Source organism: Theropithecus gelada, chromosome 4 (assembly GCF_003255815.1).
Source record: "Theropithecus gelada isolate Dixy chromosome 4, Tgel_1.0, whole genome shotgun sequence".
In the NCBI taxonomy this organism is placed as follows: domain Eukaryota; kingdom Metazoa; phylum Chordata; class Mammalia; order Primates; family Cercopithecidae; genus Theropithecus; species Theropithecus gelada.
Genome location: NC_037671.1, coordinates 91,736,219 through 91,746,231, shown reverse-complemented (window position 1 = coordinate 91,746,231; position 10,013 = coordinate 91,736,219). Strand labels below are relative to the sequence as shown.

At 32.9% G+C, this 10,013-nt stretch overlaps 1 non-coding gene across 1 annotated transcript; it reads right to left on the bottom strand.

Moving 5' to 3' along the window:
- Window positions 1-9,010: 9,010 nt before the first annotated feature.
- LOC112624047 lies at window positions 9,011-9,220 on the bottom strand. The gene has a single exon (XR_003119356.1). It is a non-coding gene; the product is annotated as a small nucleolar RNA U3 (small nucleolar RNA).
- Between the last annotated feature and the right edge of the window lie 793 nt (window positions 9,221-10,013).

The window sequence follows — 10,013 nt, the reverse complement described above, 5'->3', positions numbered from 1 at the left end:
AAAGTAAAAAGTATCTCTTGGACTCCAACTCCAACTCCAAATATCTTCATAGATATTTGGTGGCATTAATTTGCATGAGTGGCTCTCTGTCCTAAGCATGAAGAGAGAGTTATTCTCTGCCTAAGCTTTATAAAAGGCTTGGGTATCTTTGCCTCATATGATAGACAAAATTACCTTGAACAATGTCCAAAGAGAATTCTGGGAAGATGGTGGAGTAAGAAGCACCAGCAATCATTCTTTCTACCTCAATAGTAATTGCACTGGCAGAATCTGACTCTTGTAACTATTTTGGAAATCTGGAGCCTACTGAAGGCTTGCAACTCCCAGGGGAAGGCTTGGTAGGTCAATTTTAGTTCTCAGCATAGTAGCAAGCACTTATCCCTCATGTAGGGTAAGCAGCTGTGCATGCATTCCAGGAGCAGCTAGCATACAGTTAGTGGGAGCGAGGGTGGGCAAAAAGGACTCTGTTCTCCAAATATTAGGGAGCTGTGCTCTGATTGCTGATTGCTGCTTCTGACTACTGAGGTGCAGAAAAGGAGGTGGGCAGCCATTGTTCTTATACCTCCCTTATTGTTGCAAGCTCCCCATCCTATAGCTAAAGTGACTTCCAGGGGATTTAAAGGGTTGGCACCTATTCCTCCACTCCTTAATTTTTTCTGTTTCCCCCTTTTTTAGGAGCCAGATATTTAAGATTAGGACATTCACAAATAACAGCATATACAGGAAAATTAGAAAGTGACCATACTTGCCAGGAAAAGGCACAGACTCAGGAAACACCTGAGAAAACCTTAAGTTTACATCACAGGCTGATCCTTAGCACAGAGACAGCATACAACAACTTAAAAAGAATAAATAAAAACAACAAATAGCAAACTCTGGGGAAGGGAAAGAATGTGATTTCCTGAATTGCCACACTATTAGATTCAAATGTCCAGTTCTTGCCAAAAAAAAAAAAAAAAAAAAAAAAAAAAAAAAAAAAAAAAAAAAAAATCACAAGACACACAAAAAAACAGAAAAGTATGGTCCACTCAAAGAAAAAATAAACTATGGAAATTGTTCCTGACAAAGAACAGAAAGCATATCTACTAGATAAAGATTTTGAAGAATTGTCTTAAATATACTCAAATAATTAAAGATGGGGAGAAAGCTAAGAAAACAATATATGAACAAAATGGAAATGTCAACAAAAAGGTAGAAAACCTATAAATTAACCAAAAAAAATTATAGAGCTGGAAAATACAATGGTTAAAATGAAAAAAAAATTACTAGAAGATTCAAAGGCAGATTTGAGTAGGGAGAAGAAGGAATCAGTGACCTTGAAGATAGGACACTGGAAATTATCAAGTCTGAAAAATAGAAAAAAAGTTTGAGGAAAAGTGAACTAAACCTGAGAAATTTGTGGAACACCATTAAGCAGGTATCAACATAAAAATTGCAGGAGTCCCAAAGGAGAAGCGACAAAGTTCCAGAGAGAATATTTTTAAAAAATAGTAGAGAAACACTTTCTAAATTTGATGAAAGATATGAATATAAACATCCAAAGAGCTCAACAAACTGTAGATAAGATGAACTCAAGGACACCTACATGGAGAAACATATAATCAAACTTTTACAAGCCAAAGATGGAGAATCTTGAAAGCAGCAAGTGGGAAGTAACTTGTCATATACAAGAGTATCTCAACAAAATTATGAGATTTCTCATTAGAAACATTAGAGGACAGAAGGCAGTGGGCAAATATTTCAAAGTTCTGCTTGGAAAAATACTGTCAATCAGTAGTCTTGTATCTAGCAAAATTGTCCTTCATAAATGAGGGAGGAATGAAGAAATTTACAAGTAAGCAAAAGCTAGGGAGGTTTTTGTTTGTTTGTTTCTTTGTTTTGTCATGTTTAAGGGAGTCCCGCTGGGTGAAATAAAAGGACACTAGACATTAACTTGAAGTCACATGAAGAAATAAATATCTCAACAAAAGTAACACATGGACAATCAGGAAAGCTAATATTATTATAACAACCATCTGTAACGACAATTTTTGTGTTCTATATGATCTAATATTCCATTTAAAAAATTTAGTCTCAAAGCTAATACTATTGTAATTTTGGTTTGTAACTCTATGTTTTGTTTTCTACATACATCAAGAAATAATGAATTGTATTTCTTTATGTTTGGAGCACACAATGTAATATTGTAATAACAAAAAGTGGTGATAAAGCTGATAAAAGAGCAATGTTTGTGTTTTGAAGTTAAGCTGATATAAATTTAAATTGCATGTTATAACTTTATGTTGTTAAATGTAATTGCCGTGATAACCACAAAGAAAATAGCTATAGAATACAAACAGAAGAAAATAAAAAAGAACTTTAAATGTTTTACTTCAAAAAAAAAATCAACTAAACACAAAGGAGAAGAGAAATGCAGAAAATGAGGGACAGAAAAGCTGTAAGGCATATAGAAAACAAACAGGAAGGTGACAGATGTATTTATCAGCAGTTATTTCATTTTATTTTATTTTATTATTTATTTATTTATTTATGGGGGGTGTGGGGTAAAGTCTCTTTGTCACCCAGACTGGAGTGCAGTGGCACGATCTTGGCTCACTGCAACCTCCGCCTTTCAGATTCAAGTGATTCTCCTACCTCAGCCTCCCGAGTAGCTGGGATTACAGGCACGCACCACCATACCTGGCTCAATTTTTTATCTTTGGTAGAGATGGGGCTTCACCATTTTGGCCAGGCTGCTCTTGAACTCCTGGCCTCAAGTGATTCTTAGCCTTCCAAAGTGCTGGCATTATAGGTGTGAGTAACTGTGCCCAGCCTCAGCAATTACTTTAAATGAAAATAATTTAAAATATCCAATGAAAAGACAGAGATTTACAGAACAGATTAAAAAACCATAATCCAACTGCCTGCTTCCTACATTTGAATTAAATTTACATCGAAAGACACAAACAGATTAAAAGTAAAGGATGAGAACAGATATTTCATGCAGATAGTAACCAAAAGAGAGCAAGATGACTATAATAATATTAGACAAAATATGCTTTAAATTAAAAAAAATGGAAAAGACAAAGAAGGACATTTTATGTTATAAAAATTTAATACAACAAGAAGATATCACAATTATAAACAGGTACATACCTAATGACAGACCATCAAAATATATTTAAAAAACTGACAGAATTGAAGGGAGAACTTGTTCTACAATAATAGTTGGAGATGTAAAATCAAATTCTCAATGTATAGAACAACCAGGGAGAAATAAGGAAATACATGAGTTGTACAACACAGTATGCCAATAAGATCTAACAGATATACTGCCCACTCTACCCCAGAACAATAACAGACACATTCTTCTCAAGCCCACATACGACATTTTCCAGGATAGACCATATGTTAGGCCACAGATGAAGTCTCAATAGATATTAAAAGATATAATTCATACAAAGTATCTTCTTTGACCAGAATAAGATGAAGTATGAAATCAATAAAAGAAAGGAAAGAGGAAAATTCACAAATTTGTGGAAACCAATTAATACATTCTTAAACACAATGGATGAAAGAAAAAAATCGCATGAAAAATTAAAGAAAAACTAAGAGATGAATGAAAACATAATCACAAGGTACCAAAACTTATGGAACACAGCGAGTGCAAAGGGTAAAATTTACAGTATAAATGCCTATGTTAAAAATCAAGAAAAATCTCAAATCAACAACCAAACTTTACAATTTAAGGAACTAGCAAAAGAAAAGCAAGATACACCCAGTGCTAGCGGAAGAAAGGAAGTAAGACAGAGTAGAGCAGGAGTGAACAAAATAGAGAACAGAAAAGCAGTGGAGAATATGATGAAACCCACAACCAATGAAATCAAAGCACCAAAGCTAGTTCTTTGAAGTGGTCAACAAAATCGAGAAACCTTTTAGCTAGCTAATAAGAACAAAGAGTAGGACTCAAATTGCTAAAATCTGAAATAAAAGTGGAATATTACTACAAATTCTATAGAAACAAAAAGGATTGTAAGAGTGTATTATGAACAATTGTATGCCAACAAATTTGATAACCTAGAGGAAATGAATCAATTTCTAGAAATATAAGAACTACTGAGGTTAAATTACAAATAAATTAAAATGTGAATAGACCTGTAACTAGTGAGAAGATTAAATTAATAATTTAAAAAATCCTAATAAAGAAAGCCCTTGACCTGATGGCTTCACTGGTGAATGCTACCAAATATTTTAAGAAGCACTAATACCAATCCTTTATAAATTTTTCAGAACATTGAAGAGGAAAGAACACTTTCTAACTCATTCTATGAGACCAGTATTTTCCAGATACCCAAGCCAGACAAAGACACTACACAAAAAGAAAACTATAGGTATCCTTAATAAACATTAATATAAAAAATCTTCAATAAAATACCAGCATATTGAATTCAGCAGTGAATTAAGAGGATTACACCCCATGACCAAATGGGATTTATTCCTGGAATGATCTCTACATGGAAAAATTGACCACTATAATGCATTGAGAGAATGAGAATGAAGAAATGCATTGAGAGAATGAAGAAAAAATGCATTGAGAGAATGAAGAAAAATGCATTGAGAGAATGAAGAAAAATGCATTGAGAGAATGAAGAAAAAAACCCATATAATCATCTCAGTTGATTTAGAAAAAGCATTTAACAAAATTCAACACCTTTTCATGATACAAAAACTAAACAAATTAGGAATAGAAGAAAATTATCTCAATATAATAAAAGTCATATATGAAAATCCTGCTAGTAACAGCATACTCAAATGGTGAAAGAATGAAAGCTTTTCCTCTAAAAACATGACAAGGCAAGGATGCCTGCTTTTACCAATTCTATACTGGAAGTTTTAGCCAGAGCAATCAGGAAAGAAAAAGAAATAAAAGGCACCTACATTGAAAAGGTAGAAATAAACATCTCTATTTGCAGATTATATGATCTCATATATAGAACTATATTAAAAAAATCCCTAAAGTTTGAACTAATAAATCAATTCAGCAAAGCAACAGGATATATAGTCCACACACAAAAGTCAGTCACATTTCTATATACTAAAAATGCACAATCTGAAAAGAAAAGTTTTTTTAAAATTGAATTTATAATATCATCAAAACCAACAAAATACTTAGGAATTAACCATGGAGGCAAAAGACTTGTCTCAGTCTGTTTGGGCTGTTATAACAAAATGCCATAAAGTAAGCAGCTTGTAAACAACAGACATTTATTTTTCCCAGCTTTGGAGGCTGGGAAATCCAAGACAGAAGCACTAGCAGATTCTGTTTGGTTAGGGTCTGCTCTCCTGTTTGTGAAAGTCCTCTTGCTGAATCCTCACATGGCTAAATGAGAAAACTCTGGTCTCTTCAGCCCCTCATAAGGGCACTAATCTCATTGACGAGTACTCCATCCTCATGATCTAATCACCTCCTAAAGGCCTCACTTTCTAATATCATCACATGGGGAATTAGGTTTCAACACACAAAGTTTGGGGTCACACGTTCAGACTGTAGCACTTGTACAATAAAAATTACAAAACATTGTAATTTTTTTGTAAGAAAAAAATACATTGTAAGAAATAAAGAATTCAAAAATAAATGTAAGCACACCCCATGCTCATGGATTGGAAGACTTAATCCCATTCAGATTTCAATAGTACCCAAAGCAATCTACAGACTTAATGTAATCCCTATCAAAATCCCAATGGTATTTTTACAAAAATAGAAAAACTCATCTAAAAATTCATATGAAATCTCAGGGACTCTGAATAATCAAAATGACCTTGAAAAGAGCAAAGATGGAGGACTCAAACTTTCTGATTTCAAAATTTTCTACAAAGCTATCGTAATAAAAAAAAGTATAGTACTGGCATAAAGACAGAGAGATAGAGCAATGGAAAATAATAGAAAACTCAAAAATAAACCATCACATATATGGTCAAATAGTTTTTGACAAGGGGGCCAAGGCCATTAAATGAGGTAAAGGAACAATCAGTGCTTGGAAAACTAGATATCTATGTATATCTATCTATCTATCTATCTATCTATCTATCTATCTATCTATCTATCTATCTATCTATCTATCTATCTATAAAGTGAAGTCAGACGCTCAACACCATATACAAAAATTAAAATAAAAAATAAAAATGGCTCAAGGACCTAAATGTAAGGACTAAAATTATAATAAGCAGTAGAAAATATAGTGTGGTTGACAGGGGCTGGAGTATGGAGGAATGGGGAGTTATTGTTTAATGGTTATAGAATTTCAGTTTTACAAGATGAAAAGAGTTCTGAAGGTAGGTGGTGGTGATGGTTGCACAACATCATGAATGTATTTAGTATTATTGAACTTTTACTTACAAATGTCAAGATGCTCATTTTTTTTTTTATGTGTATCTCACCACAATAAAAAACTTGGGCAAAATCACCTTAAACAATTCTCCAACCCCAATTTTATGACTTATGCAAGCCCTATAACCTCACCTAAGATTCAAGAACTCTGATGATTCCAATGTTCAGGCACTTTTGTAGGTGTGGGGTTTCTCTTTACTCCTTTCGTCTTCATCTTCTAACCTGTGTGTAGTCTATGTATTATCATAACGTGTCGACAATCCCCTTAGGTGCTTTCACAAGATATCTCCTTATATCAAACATTTCATAAACTTTACTGAATAACTGGAATGAGAGGGTGTCAATGTTGATCTTCTAAGGTCCCCCAGGCTTTATTAATACTTCTCCTATTTGTACTGATGTTCAGATCTTACTTTTTAAATTGCATAAACCAAATATGAAGAACTCAGTAGATAATAGAAAAATTGACATTTTCCTTTTCATTTTAAAATCCTCCAAGATTATCTCAAATTACTTAATTTGGACTCTTTAAATAATCATAGATTCACGTAGAAATATTTTAATCTAAAAATTCTGTTCTTAAGGATATATAAATACTTTTTTTCATTAGCTCATTTTATGGAAACAGTTAAATACATTTTTGCAAACTATTGAAGGTATCTTAAAAAGGCTGGGAAGAGTTATGATATATACAGCAATATTGTAAAACAAATCATTTTTTACCCTTTTATAGAGACTATTGTGACATATAATTTTTAAAGAGTTTAATGAGTTTGGGGATTTCAAATGTTAACCACTGCCATATTTGGAGCTGCCAGTACCAAATAATTTTAAAGTGACTACTTTTATTTTTTCTTTTCTCTGTGACTACACTTAAGACATTGCAGAAGAAATTGTCATCAATAAGAATATAACTTTTTAAATATCAATAAGACAAAAATAATTTTGAGAATACATCATACTCAGTATTAAACATAATACAAGCTGGACAGAAAGATTGAGAGATTTTGAAAGTGCAGTGCGGTAATGTCCAGTTTGAAGAACTTTTGGCCCAATGGAATTAATTGGGCCGTTCTTCTTTCTCTCTTTCTCCCTGCACCCCTGTCCCTCGTGAAAGGGTAAGATAAAAAATATTTCTTCCTTGAAACTTTTCTGGAACTTACTGATAGATACATCTTGAATTAGAGTTTTCTTTGAAAAAAAATTGTTGATTCAATCTTCTGGACTATACAGTGTTTCAATTTACTTTTTAGACAGACACTTTGGTATATTTTATAAGTATCTGAAACATTCATATTGATTGGTATAAAATTTTTTCTTTTTAAAAATATTGATTGATTGATTGATTGATTGAGACGGAGTTTTACTCTTGTTGCCCAAGCTGGGGTGCAATGGCACCATCTCGGCTCACTGAAACCTCCACCTCCCGGGTTCAAGCAATTCTCCTGCCTCAGCCTCCCGAGTAGCTGGGCTTATAGGCACCTGCCACTGTGTCCAGCTAAGTTTTGTATTTTTGTAGAGACGGGGTTTCACCATGTTGGCCAGGCTGTTCTTGGACTCTTGACCTCAGGTGATCCACCCGCCTCAGCCTCCCAAAGTGCTGGGATTTCAGGCGTGGACCATTGTGCCCAGCCAAAGTTTATATATATATATGTTCTTTTAATGTCTATAGCATTTGCAGTTGTGTGCTCTATTTCATTACTGATATTGCTTACTCATCTTTTTTTTCTAATTTAGTTTCTGCTGAGTTAGACAATTTTATTAACAATATGCAAAAATAAAATTTGTGTTCTGTTGATCCTTTCCATCGTATTTGTTTGTTTCATCACTTTCTGCTCTTAATAAAGTTTTTCTTCATTCTATTTCCTTGGGTTTATCTGTTATAATTTTTCTAACTTCTTGAGATGGATCCTTACCTCATTAGTTTTCAGGTTTCTTTCTCTATAATGTATTATTTAAGATTTTAAATTTTCCCCTAAATATGGTTTTCGCTGCCTTTACAAAGATTAGAAAAGATGGGAACATCACACACTGGGGCCTGTCATGGGGTGGAGGGATGGGGGAGGGATAGCATTAGGAAAAGTACCTAATGTAAATGATAAGTCAATGGATGTAGCAAACCAACACAGCACATGTATACATATGTAACAAACCTGTACGTTGTGTACATGTATCCTAGAACTTAAAGCATAATAAAAAAAGAAAGAAAAAGTTTAGATGAAAGTATTTTACAATTTCTGTGTTTTTTTTAAAGTGTTGTTTCATGAGTACTTTCAAATACAATTTTAAATTTATAACTACAGGATATTTTTAAAAGTTGTTTCATTATTTCTAACTTAATTGTTTTGTGATGAGAGAATATTATACTATATCAGTCTTCTAATAATTGTTGAGATTTTGTGGTCAAGTACAAAATCAATTTTTGTAAGTGGTCCAGGTGTGCTAAAAACTAAAGTTCATTATTCTATTATTGTGGTTGTGTTTGTATGTTCATGCCTTCTATAAACTCACTGATGTTTTTGTCTGATTGTTTTGTTAATTACTGAGAGTTACGTTAAAATTTTCCACTCTGATTATAGTCTATTTTGGTTTGCAAATTTAGAGTGGTTTTGTTTTTGTTCTTTGCTTTCATAAATGGAAATTGCTCAGGCTGACTGCCTTCTCTCTGTCTTACTCTAAGTAAGAAAAGCAAGGTCATCATTAGCAAATGGCAATTGCAGCACAGCAACACCAAGAGTCCACTTCACACTTAGGATAGAATGCTGCACCTCCTCTTTGTGGCTTCTGGTACGCCACATGTTAAGAGACGCTTTTCTAGTAGGAACTAAAGAAATGATTCCTGAAAGGAGTCTTTGTATATTCTTTCTTTATTCATTTTAAGGCTGTGTATTTCAAAATACATGAATTCAACTCGTACTATTCTGATGAGTTACAAACTTTATATTGTTACAAGACTCTATTTACTTCTTCCAAAACATTTATCTGATATCAACTTTTTTGAGATTAATATTTGCATGATATATCTTTACTTGGTCTTTATAATTCTATATCAATCTAATACTCACTATTGTCTTTCTCTGGCTATTCTTGGTGTTGTTTTCTCTTTGTCTTTTATTTTCTGTAATTTCACTAAAATATTTAAAAGTTTGGATTTATTTTTCTTTAACATACTTGGAATTTGATGGATGTTTTGTTTGGATCTGATGTATGTTCTTGTTTTCTCTTTAAATATTTTTCTGCCCTTTCTGTTTCCAAGCTGAAGTTAAATGTATTTTAAATCATCTAACTTTCATTTATATCTCTCAGTCTCTTTCTTATATTTTCCACCTATTTTTTTCTCTCTGTGCTATTTTCAGCATTCTCCTGGCTCAGCTTCCAATTTACTAATTCTCTCTTCTTTTATGACTGATCTGCTGCCACATTCATTCACTCAGTTTTAAATTTTAGTTACTGCAACTTTTACTTCTACAATTTTACTTTTCTTATAATATGGTATACATTTTAAAAATACTTTTCTGTTATATTCTGATAACTTTAAGTTGCTTTTTCCTCCTCCTTGGCCCCAATAGAATAGGCTTGTTTTTTCGTTTTTGTTTTTGTTTTTTATTTTTCTAGATAGAATCTCACTCCCTCACCTAGGCTGGAG